Raw genomic sequence first — 14,053 nt, forward strand, 5'->3', positions numbered from 1 at the left:
ATTGTAAAATCCAGAAGAGAGAGAAAGGTTGAATTAAATGAAAACAAATACTCTATATACTCAACAAAGGAAACAAATATAGCTAGAAAATAAAATTGGAAATATTAGCTAAAAAAGAAAGCAACATCGTTTAAAGGAAGGATCAGTTAAATAAGAGTGGGCTCCATATTATGAATGTTCATTTTATATATTGCAATGTTCAATTACTAAATAATGTTTTTTTTTTTCTGGTAAATGTTCATTTTTTTTCTAGTAAATGTTCAGTTTGTTTCCAGCAAATGTTTATTTTTATAGTGCAGACCAGCTTCCTATCACCTATGGCTAGTCTCGAGACTAGGAAAAAATCTGCGTACTTCCAAGTCATTTGATTCAATAACATTTTCAATACAATTTTCACACAAATGGCCAAAATTGTGGAAAAAAAATTTAAAAAATAAAAAATTATAAATGAGAATTATCCTTAATTTATATTTCGAAAGCGAATTACGTGGTATTTATTTTCATTCATTTTTAACGATTGAATCATTTATAGCTGCTCACATTTGTGATGACATTTTTGAGCTACATATATTTGTGAGGATGATTAAGCACATCATGAGAAGACTCATTTATATATAATTTGCATTGATTTAATTTAAGGGAGGTCCATTCTAAACTAAGTCTATTGTGTTTAGTATGTGGTTTAATTTCTTATAATTCTCTTGACAAAAATTATCAATGAAAATATAGTATTTCAATTAATATTGGAATGGAGGAATATGTCAAAATAACATTTTTTTTTTCAAAATCTAATTCTATTCTAATATATATATAAAGGGGAGTTTTTTCCCGAAATTTTAGAAAGCCACGTAGGATTTAATTTTCTTAGCGCGCCATGTAAGATTATAAATTTTAGTTGTAACCAATTAAATTAAGAGATTATTAATTTATTTTAGAATTATTTAATTTAAATGCGCCACAAGCAAAATTGACTAATATTGTATGTTTCATTAATGGCATATCTGTAAATAACATAAAATTTTGTTTTCTCCAATTCCTTTCTCTTTCCCTTATTCCTTTCCCTCTCCTTCTTCCCTTTAAGATCTAAAAAATAAATTCCCCCAATTTTTTCTCTTGATCTCTCATACCTGATCCTCTCTTTTCCCATCATTTCTCCCTCTCTCCTCCATGATCATCTCATTTCAAAACCTTTGTTATCATATTTCAATAAATAAATAAATAAATAAAAATTCATCCATGCCTTCAATTTGTGAGTCGTGGACAGTAAGTTAGAATATAAGACAATGAAGCAAAGAGTAAAATTTAATTGTGCAAAATTTTTAAGCTATATGTGCATTATTCTTGTAAAAAAATGTGCGTATTTTAAATGTGATGTGCATAATTGTTAACAAATGTGTAAATTGAGCTTTTTACATAAGGATGCATATTTTAATTACATACTAGCTAGATTTGTACCCATAACCACAATTACTTCTTCATCTCTGGAATTAGAAATTAGAACTTCAACAAAATAAGTTTTAATGGAGGAGAGATAAAGATTTTTGCGGTGAAGAGGGAAAATGAAAGTAAAAATGAATGTGCATTATTTTTTAATTAAATGTGCATAAATTATGTACTAAATGTGCATGTTACAAAATTCCTTCTTATATATGTACTAAAATAATATATATATATTGTAAAAACTAGGTTAAGTCCCGTGCCATGCACGGTCATAATTAAATTTTATAGCAAATAAATAATAAATAATGGTTTAATTCAACAATAATTTATCCAAAAAAAAAAAAATTATTTGTAAACAAATAACTTAAATTTTAATTAGTTTATACCAATACTAAATACATAAAGGTTATTAAATTGAATTGTATAAATAAATAAATATAGTAATAGAAAATTAGAAGCTATAAAATTTTATATAAGAAAATTAAAAAATAAACTTAGATTAGTACCAATATACGAACTCATATACATTTGTCCTTAAATTGTTGACATACATTAATCGACATAATATGAAAATTAAGTTGAGTTCATTTTACTTTAGGATAATTAGTATTCAATAATCAACTTTTTAATTATGTTTTAATGAGTAGTAGGCCGGGGTTTTAAAATATTTAGAATAATTAGGTTTAATTTTCCAATATATGTTATGTATAAAGTATACTATTACAAAATTATTTTTTTCTTATAAACATTATGTATAATTTTAAGATTAATACAAAGTATGGTACCAAAATGATTTTTCTTTTTTAATTAAAATAAATTTTATTGTCATATGATAAAAGTTGAAGGAAAAAAAAATTGATATTGACAATATTATAATAATCTTGTAAAATAATATATTCCAATACAATCTATGTTAGTATTTTTGTAACTTAAAGTTTCCTAGTACTTTGTATATAGAATATATGTAAAAAATTTAATTGAGTATAATTGAATTAAATATATTGTTAAAATGGAAATAACTATTATCTTAGGTTATAAAATGGGTCCGAATCCTCTATCTCACTCATATGTCCCATTTCATGTCCCATTCGTTTTGATTGGTCCACGTCACTTTAAATATCAATATTAATATTAAAAAAATTTAATGGCAAATTAAATTAAATAAATTTTACATAATTTATATTTTAGTCCTTATCTTTTTTTTTTTGTTTCTCCTTTACACAATTACGTTTAATTCAATCGCATCATTTTTTTTCCTGTATACTACCTCTATAACTCTAGAAGAATCCTTGATAGACATGATAAAACAATCCGAGCATATCAATCATTATTATAAAAATTCATAATTGAGTAAAGATACAACTTCATTGTAAATTCAAAACCTTTAGGAAATTGAAAATGCAGAAAACACACACACAAAAATAAAACTGATTTACTTAACCGGATTCTGAATCCAATAGCTCTAGAATATCCGTTGTAGAAATCATAAGCTATATTCTCTGATGCAAACTCCATCCCTATCATTGGAATGGCTTCATTGGGCAACTTTGAGTGAATTTCATTCATATTTGGCAGAAAATTATCTTCTTCAACTTTATTATCTTCAAAGTTATTTTTAGAGTTATTGACCACATCATCATTATCATTCAATTGCTCATGCTCCTCAAAAGATAATCTACGACTAGTTTGTAATGACCCAATTTCTTTATCAAAATGACAATTCTGTACCACCAAAAATCGCATATAAAAATCAATAAAAATACAATCATTCATAACCTAAACAACTATATACGCAGTATAATTTTGACAATGCTATGGCTTATACTAATAGTAATTATCAATATGCGCTCTAATAGCTACCCTAATGACCAAAAACAAACAAAACATGTGCATATAGTATTTTAGATACGTAATTCAATAAGAATCATACCTCGTATGGTAAATTGTCGAAATCGCTTGTCAATACTTCTCGTGGAGTATCCATTAAAGTGAAGTAGTGCTTTAGTATTTATGGATGCAATTAGAGAAAGAATAAATTGAGGTAACTTTTAAAAAAAAAATTAGGGTTCTTCTAGAGTTATAGAGGTAGTATACAGGAAAAAAATGATGCAATTGAATTAAACGTAATTGTGTAAAGGAGAAACAAAAAAAAAGATAAGGACTAAAATATAAATTATGTAAAATTTATTTAATTTAATTTGCCATTAAACTTTTTAATATTAATATTGATATTTAAAGTGACGTGGACCAATCAAAACGAATGAGACATGGAATGGGACATATGAGTGGGATAGAGGATTCGGACCCTTATAAAATGGATGTCATTAAAATATGGCAAAAGACTAAAAAGGAAAGAAAAAAAGGCGGGAAAATTTTTAACTAAGAAATGACAAGTGTCGTTCCTAGTTTCGCCTTTAGTATAGGTTTATTGATTGATGATTCAAACAAACTGTGCATCGCACGGGCTTCATCTAGTTTACAATTAATTTTGAATAGAGTAAATGTGTCAAAATAACGATAGATTATTTCGTATTCTATCAAAAATTAAAAACTATGAATACTATTTTGTTAAAAAAAAAAAATTATGAATACCAACTAACTAATTGTCTTAGATCTTTTTAAATGTTACACTTTGATTGACACCAGTGGCGGATTATGAACCGATAAAATATAGAGGGCCAAACTTTGAAACTTAACCTATGATTGAATGTTAGAAACTATATATATCTAAGACACTATATCAATATTGTATATTAATGTAAAAATTGAAATAAAATAATATTGGCTACATATTGATCATGTTCATAAACTCTTAAAATAATTACAAGGCTCGGACCCATACGAGCCTTGATGAATATCATCTCATACTTAGTTTAAAGAGGTTTAAATATTTGTTATAATTGTTTTCGATTGTTTTGATAATCATCTTGAAATTTCATGACTTGAAAAAAGATTTGTAAATACTAATTATCTTATCAAAATTAACTATAATTTACTTTAATGAAAAAGCATACTAAATGAATAGATATGGTGGTAAGACATGTATCTCAAGTACAGCTCATGAAATTCATAGAACAAACCCTTAAAAAACAATTGATAATATATAAACAAATGTATGCCCATATTTAAGCAAAATAAATACTCAAAAATCAGATCAAAATTGCATAATGTTACATAATTTGATTTGCATACAACGAATTCGGTATAGAATTTATTGATTTAGGGGTTTTGGAAAATCCAACAGTTTTTGGCACACCTGCATAGGTGTTACAGGCACGACCTTTTTTTTTTTTTTTTTTTCCCCTTGAGTTAAGGTAATTATTATGGTTATTTTTATGGATGAGCAAGATCGGGTACCCGGTCAATTTCAGTGAACCCAGATCCGAAACCGATTATAATTGGGTGCGAGATTATAATTGGTTCCATGACCGGGTACCCATTTCTTTTTTTCAATTATTTTCCAAATTTAAAACTAAATTAAAACTTGAACTACAAAATTAATTTTTGAATACGTCAATAAAATTATTTTGTTTTGTCAAAGTTTAGTAAACAATTACAAATTTACTATGTAAAAAAATGTGATATTCCATTTCCATTGCTTCATTCTTTGCAATTCTCGAATTATATTGCACAAAATAAGAAGAAACTCTTAAATTATCAAAAAGGACGAAAACACTTGTAGAAGTTGAGAACAAGTTTTTTTAGAGGTAGGAAATTAAAGAGAGAGAAAGAAGTACCGTAAAAGAGTAAAAGAGGGGTTGAGTGAGAATGAGGGCGGCTTAAGAATGAAATGTTAAGGGAAGGTTCATAGTTTTAGGGTTTTGTTTGATAGTGGGTTGAGAGTTTTATAAAGAATTGAATTAGGTAGGTATCACATATAATCGCCAGCCCAAAATTTTAAGACTTGGATCCGGAACCGGTATGAACCGGGTCCTTGTTTTTGGAATTGGTGAAATCACCCACCATATAAACCAGATCTCGTGAAATCACTTTTACAAAGCCACAAAATCACTCCCAAAACCCACAAAATCACATCCAAGAAACAAACGAAAACAACCATTATTGTAATACACTAATACATAATTATTTAAAAAATAATGTAAGTATAATAATTTTAATAATAATAAGGAAAATTGCCCAAAATAATCCCACCTTTGGGCCGTCCGCTAAAATTAATCCCACCTTTGGATTATTTTTAAATAATCCCACCTTTACCCCCGATCTTCTCCCAATGGTCACAAGTTACCGCTTACCTGTTACAAAGGTAATTTTTTTTTTTTGGTTTAAAAGATACGTGTCACCATACAATTTGTCTAAAATTTTAAATTAAACAAAAAAATTTTAAAAAATAAAATAAAGGAGCAGCTACCCATCCACCTCCTCCGATCCACCATACCACAAGCCCCAGCCACCACAATACTCCACCAGACCATCAGAACGGAGCTCACGTGACGGGGGAAGGAGAGAGGTGGGCTAAGCGGCCGAAATCGAGGCAAGGGAGGGTGATGGGAGCCAAAAATCGTGGTTTCGTGACGGAGGGAGGAGGTTTAGCGGCGCTTGGCTTCCTCACGGAGGGAGGAGGTTCGAGGGTTCAGACACGCCTGGTTTCGTGAGGGAGGAAGGGGGTTTGACGGTGGTTGAAAGAGAGGCAACCTTGGTTTCGTGAGGGTTTGAGGGTGGTTCAAGGGGGAGGTTTCGTGAAGGAGGAAGGGGGTTCGAAGGTGGTTCAGGGGAGGGGGTTTGACGGTGGTTTAGGGGAGGGTGGCAGGTGAGGTCGGCGCGCCAGGAACGGGGGAGGTTAACGGAGGCCGAAATTAGGGCGGCACAGGAATGGAGAAACGACTGAGAAGCCGGAATCAGGACGGAGAAACGGGGAGGAGGATCAAGCGGCGCTGACGTCAGTGCTGGTGTAGACACCAAATTTTGATCTTACCTTCGTAATTATCATTATTAATTATTTTTTATTATTATAGTTATCGTTTTCTTTGCAAATAATTATTATTATTTTGCTAATTATTTTTATAAACTTAATGACGCTCGTTTTATTATTTAAAACAAAGAAAACGAGTAATAATAATGATTTTTATTCATAATTCCCAAAATACATGTTATAATTTGTACCTCTAAACTACTAAATTACAAAATATTGAAGTACAACTGACACTACATGCATTTCTACCTTGCTCCACCGAAGTAATTTTCGGGTTTTTACTTATGGATTAACAAGTAAATTAATACAACCATTAGGAGGACCACCAGCCCCACAATGTACATGAAATACACCCTTATCATCCTCATGTCTTCCTCAAAGGTGAAGACAGGCTGATCTTCCTGGTTTTCTTGAAGCATGGTGGTTGAGTTTAATGGTGGTTTTTGTTTGATTTTTTCGGGTAAGGAGGAAGATGGAAGAAGATAAGAATTAAGTGGTGAGTGGAGATTTTGGATAAGGGTAATTTCATTTTATAGTAAAAGTAAGTATTTTAGACCATATTTTTATACGTATATGTATAAAAATCGTATAGTATAAAGTACAATATTTTTTGTCTCGCCAGGGGAATATGTCATTTTCCTTATAAGCAAGTATCGTTTAACCCTTTAGAGTATAGTAAGTATATTAATATGTTCACTTAGACTGTTAGAGTGCTTTTTTATTTTATCTAGTTTTTTTTTTTTTTTTTTTTTTTTTTTTTTTTTTTTTTTTTGTGATTTGTGCACTACCCTATTATATGACCAGTTTACATAAGTTATAAAGTCCACTACTCTAAAGACTCATGTCCAACCAATACATGGAAATGACAAACATTCCCACACCTAAATGAGTACTATATGCTATAGCGCTAAAGGGACCTCCTTTTATGTACGCTTGTTATACTGTCTTTGTCTTTTTGTCCGGCAGTTAATACTTGATCCGATAAATATAAGTTCGGACCAAGCCTATCGATATTTATCTAAGTATAATAGAGTATTGTATGGACGATAGTAAAAGGAGAATACATATGGGATGTATGAATACAACACGTAAGTTTAATTTATTCTGCCATACTTTCACTAAGTCAGTGGGATCGTCTGAAAGAGCGAAAAAATTGTAACAACCCAATAATTCTCTCTTTAAACCTGTGAGGACCCTGAACAATATTCAAGAGAATTACTGGCGTGCTACCGCCACGAGTTCAAACGTTAAGGCTTTATCAGAAAATAGCAGCGGAAAAACTAAATCAGTTATAAATAAGTTTCAAAACCAACGAATGAAACCAAATTAAGTCATACAACTTGGAACCATTAAGGCCCTCATTCAAAACCCAATAAAAGTAGTAAGTGATTAAATTCAGTGTTCAAATAAATTCAAACCCAAAAGAAATAGTGTCGAATAAAATCGAATTAAAATAAATTCAAACTTGCAAAAGAAATAAAATGCAAACAACCAACTCTCTACTCAAGATCCCACAACCCTGATGAATGTTGCATGTGTAAGAACCTGTGGTAATTCTGCTCCCCAATATTACAAGTGTAAAAATTGGATCGTCACAGGGTTATTGAAAGGCGAAGGCCATGACCAAAGAAAGACACACAAAGCACGCAATCAGCAAAGCTGAGTACATACAAGCTGCAAAATAAATTAAGAAATCCATAACATGCTACTAATAATCAATCATCATGCATCATTAAATTATAGACTCAACACACGACTCAACTATTTATATTACCAAGACTCCATTAATTAATAATAGGTAAATCATTATTTTTATTCATTGGATTACGCAATAGACAAGGTTGTCCAACCCATGCTCCATTTGGAACATCAATAAAAGAAAAACCCCATGCCTCCTTTCGGAAACATCAATAAACATCCAACGACCACGGGCGCGACTCCGTGACCGTAGTTAGTATGAGATCTCACCTAACTCCTAGTTTTGAAAAATATTTGAAATAAGAGACTCGTAGATCAGACGGCCTTGAGAAAAGTACACGGCTAATACCCCATGTACCCCAACCCCTGATTGTCATTACTCCAGAAGTGCACCAATGCAGAGTTTTATTGCTCATCCATCTTGCACTTTACGTGATTTACAGGTTTAGACTTGGTGATGACTCATATGCATAACAACACAATCAATCCAATATCAATTCAATCAAGTAAAACAACTTTTCAATTTCAATTCTTGATTTATTAGTGGCAAGCAACATTTATTATTTATTCCTTTACTACCTCGGTGTATAAACACCTTGAGTGCATAAGGCACCCCAAAACCTTAACCTCGTCTTAGAAGACTTAAATTCTTCCTTTACTCATCCTGCTTGCATAATCATGAATGAGTAATAAATTAATCATTACACCAATCATATACCTTTGCCTCTAAGCGCACCTTGCATAATTAGAGCACAAATAATACTTGCAATATAAAATAGTGCACGTCATACGAAATTCACAATGTATAACCAAACAATTTAACTCAGTCATCCTTATACATGATACTAAGTTCTCGATCCGTCGTCCTTAAATTAAACATGCACCTAAAAGAAAGGTTTCGTAACTTGTATGTACCTTGAGCAAACGAATTGGTATGCCACTTTACTAACTAGAAATCACCTTCAATAAACTCCTCTCCTAAGCCAAATAATAACATCTCAATCAATACCCAATCAATCAAATTTACAGCAATACTAACTTACTTTAAAACCTTCAAAATCCAAATCAAACAACACTTTAAAACCTTCCCTTTAGTTAAAATTAAAGGCTTATATATAGTTCTTTAATTTTTCTTCATAAAAACCTTAAAATACACTCTTATACATGAAATTACAGTAAGTTCAAAGTCTAATAAAAATCTGAAAATTATATAAAAACCCCTAAAAATCTCCCTTTTTAATGGGTGATTAAACCCTCTTTATAAAACATCAAAAGTAGTACTTAGAAACTATTTCCAACACTTAAAACTTCAATAAAAACATATATTTATGCTTAATTAACTTTAAACATAATTAATTTTATTAATCAAACTCAAGGATAATATTTTAAGTATAAAAAAAACTTCGTTAAAATCAAAAACTGCCCGAAAATCATATTTAGAGGCTGAATTTGACCACGAGATGGTGGTGCCAGTCTTTCTTAAAACGTTGTTTCCACATGGAAAACACTACTTTTTCCTTAAAATCGGATGAGTTCAGAATCTGATCGAGATTAAAACGGGATTAATATTAACGAACGAAAATCTAAAAATTAAAACACGAATCTACGTGTTCAAAATAATCTGGAATTAAGTTAAACTAATCAGTAGTTATAATCACCAAAATTTCAAAACATCATTACTATAAAAGCCCTAAATCAATTGTTCATAAAAACCCTAAAATCATGATTTTCAATAAATTGAAACCCTAGGTTTATAATTCATAAAATATGAAATTTATAACATAAATATAATCTGAAATTTATAATCTTTATACCATTAAAATATAATTTGATACTAAAAATATAATCTTTATACTAAAATCAAAACCCAAAACAATTAAATTAACATTAAGCAAAATAATGAAACAAAGGAGGATGAAAATAATACTAACCTTTTTGTGTGGGAAATTTTTGGAGATTCATGGGGTATTTATAGGAGAGAATTATTGTAGGGTAAAAAGAAAGATTGGGCCTCATAAAAATAATGGGTCGATTAAGTAAACAAATGGGTTAGGCTTGTGTGATTGGACATAAATTGTAGAATAAAGGTGCATAAAATAATTTGTTCAAATAATTTTCGACCCAGATTAATAATTTGAAACTTTTGAAATTAAATTTTGAAAAATAACAAATAAATATTATAAATAAAATAAATTTTCATTTATAAAATATTTAAAAATACGGGGGATTACAAAAATAGGGATGCATTTGAGTGGTTATGGAAGCTCACGAAGCATTTCGGTTATGTACTCCACAGTCTCCACTGTTCAGCCATTTGCTTGAATTCATTGTTATCAATAGACCATGTCAGAAACCATCTTGATTTGTATTATTTCTAGCAAAAATGGTGGATCTTGCCCCCTGGTTTCATTTGTTATATTTCTTTTTTTTTTTTTTTTTTTTTGTGGTGTTGTTGTTGGAAGTGCATGCATGGTACGTATGACATTCCTCTGTATTTTGTTTTTTTTATTTATTTTATTTATTTTTCTTATTATTATTTATGTTGTATATTTCAGTCTAGTTTGTGAGTTCCTATGTCAAATCTTGATGTACAATCGTCAATAGTGAACTAAGTTACCTTTTTTTTTATCCCCCGCGGTTAATATTGTATCCAATAAATTTCAATTTGGATCAATTGTATCAATATTTATCTGACGCTAATTGGGACGGCTAGCTTTCATATGCGTTATGTATTGCGTATCACTATTCAAACACTATTTGACACTATTCCAAATAGTAATTTTGTTACGTTGATTTGCTTCGCCGACGTGAATTTGGCTTCCGTTTTATTTGGTTTTCTGTTGTTTTGATCTAATTTTGTATCTTTTGTCTTTGTTTTTTATGACTATGATAAATATAAATTTGTGTTTTAGTAGAGTGAAGCAAGATAAGAGTTCACCTTTTTTTTAAGGTCATTTGGTCAAGGGAATATATTTTACTCTTTTATTGTATACCATGTGAATATTTTTTTTTATTGTATACCATGTGAGTATTTTTTTTTTATTGTATACCATGTGAGTATTTTTTTTTTCTTGAGTTATGGCACGACTTGGTTATATATTTTATTTTATTATTTTTTTATATATATATACCATGGCATTTTAGAACTTTTTTTTTATTATGTGAATATTAGAGTTGAATTTATTACGGTTTTCTTTATTTTATCAGTTTAAGCGTTGCAAAACGGATTAGCAAGTTTATTACATGTAAAACAAGAGAATTTAATATCAAGATTCTCATTATTACCAAACTCTTGATATTTACCAAAATAATCCTTGAATTTTAATTTATTTACTTTCTTTTATTTACAAATTAACCCCTTTATTTTCCTATAAATACCCCCTAATTTTCAAGTTTTAAAGACATCAAAAAATTCTTACAACTTCTCTCTCTAAAAATTTCTCTTCTAATCTTTGTTTTAGTTAAAATCTCTCTAATTTAGCTTTATTTTTAAGTTATTAGCTTATTAAAAGATCTTATAATTAAGTTGCTATTTCTATTTTTTTTTTTATTTAAGTATTGTTATTATCTTTAATTCCTATAAAAAAAACACAAAAAAATATTTCAAGTTCAAGTATTGTTGTTGTTATTATCTTTGTTAAAAATATTAGTTTAATTGCTCAAGTATCCTAGTCTATATTAAAAAAACCAAAAAAAATTCTTTCTTAAGATTTAGTTTTATTTTTCAAGATTATTTTCTATAATAAAAAAAATCATAAAAAAAGTTCTTTAGCTTTATTTTGCATTAATTTCTTTTAATATCTCAAAATTCCAAAAAAAAATCACTTAGTCTCTTTATTACACTTTAACTAAGGAGTAATCATCTTTTCATTCTTGTTAGTAAGAAGGGTTATCCAAAAAATTGCTACATCTAGTTCAAGGTATTATCATTATTCCTTTCTTAATTTCCTTAATTATTATTATTATGCTAACTAATGTGTTTGTTTTCATGTGGTGTTACCAATAGGGGTAATGACGATATTAGGTGCTAAATTAGCCCTAAATCTTTCATTACTCCACTTTAGAAAGTCAAGCCTATTGGTCAGGTGATAGGTTACAAAGTGGGGGGTTAATTGCATTTTTGCATTATATCTCTTTATAATGCATTTTAAATATGAAAGGTTAATACACTCACGTGACTGGCTAATATATTTTTTAAAGAATGATGTATTTCTTAAAGTGAGCTTAAAGACCTCAGGAATTAAGAGTTTAAGCAAAGGTTGTTCAAGAGTAAAGAACTACTTACCACGTCCCAAAGATGGCCTATTAAAGAACCTTTATGACCAGAATCAGTTCCAGTTCTTTAGCTCAAGTGATAGAAATTTTCAAGAGCTTTCCAACCATATCTCACAATAATTTTTTCGATTTTTCTATGATTTTTAATGATTTTTTTAGTTCAAGCTATCAAAAAGATAGATGAAATATGCACGTTTTTCTCTTAATTGCTTTTTTTTAAAAAAAAAAATTTATTAATTTCTTTTTAAGAACCTAATGGTGGTATATGAAACCTATATTTCACTATATTATATTATATTATATATATATATATATATATATATATATATATATATATATATATATATATATATATATATATATATATATATATATATATATATACTTCTTAACTTATGAAGTTTTAATGAAAATGTCTTTAATCTTATTTTAAAAATGATTTTAGAAGTAAGAGTTTTAACAAGCCTTAATTCTAAGTGTTATTTTAAGGAACTTTAATCTTATTTTAAAGATGACTTCAGAAATAAGAAACTTTAATTCTAAATGTTGCTGTTTTAAAATCTTTAATCTTATTTTTTTTAAGATGACTTTTGAAATAAATGATGTTTTAAGGACTTTAATTTTCTTTTAAGATGACTTCATAAATAAAAGTTTTAACAAGCATTATTTTCTTTTATAATTTTGTGAACCTTCTTATTTCAAACCTTTTTGTGAACAAGAATGAATCATAACTTTGATTGTTTGTTTTTAGGTAATGATAGTTAATATGAGGTTATGGCCTCATTTCCAAACATGAGGTTAAGATTAATTATTTAGTTGTATAAGGTTGTAAGTCTTGTAACAATTATCCATCTCCATGAAAATAAACTTATATCCCATCATAATTACCCGATGGATTAATTGACAATTGGATATGGTTAAATAGTTTATTGTTCCCTTTTATTTGGAAATAAGGCCTTGACAGGTGTCGTGTTTTATTTGGCCAATTCCATTAAGCCTAAACACATAACCCTTAAAACCTTACAAAGTTACCCTTGAGTGAATTTAAACCCAAAGTGAGATTACATAGTGAACCTTTACAGTTTCACTCCAAAAAATACCTTGACCCACTTAAAAGTCGTCAATCGGGACGCATTTATTGAATTGTCTTGTTAAAAAGACATTTTTGGTGATCACTAATCGGGGTGATTTTCCTCAACCAAGGTGGTTCATTTTACTTTTATGAGTGAATCCGTCAAAGATCACTAAAATCCCACTTACAAAAATGATGTTTATGTCAACAACCCAAATTAAAAACCCAATAGAATTGGTTATTTAAAACATGGCATTTGTCCGAACTACGAAGGTTTTGATCCGTGAGTGAATTCAAATTCTCACTATGATCGGTACGTAGTGCAACTTTGGCGCTCAAACCTACCTTGTATTAATTTTTATTTTTTTTATTTTTTTATTTTTTATGTGGTTAATATGTCTTAAAACTTGATTTTTGACGACGCAATAGTAAGAACCCCTTCCATAGAACGGAAGAGAAGACGAGTTCCAGACGTTCGATTCTCTTAACCTAAACCCCGAACCCTGTGCCTTATTTCCTATTATGGAGTTAGCAATTGATTTTTATTAAGTTTTAATTTCTTAAAATTGACTGTTCTAAAATTCGTCCTTATTCGGATAAAAATAAGGTGGCGACTCTAAGTTTTGTTTATAAGTCTT

This window comes from Chenopodium album, chromosome 9, assembly GCF_948465745.1.
Source record: "Chenopodium album chromosome 9, dcCheAlbu1.1, whole genome shotgun sequence".
In the NCBI taxonomy this organism is placed as follows: domain Eukaryota; kingdom Viridiplantae; phylum Streptophyta; class Magnoliopsida; order Caryophyllales; family Amaranthaceae; genus Chenopodium; species Chenopodium album.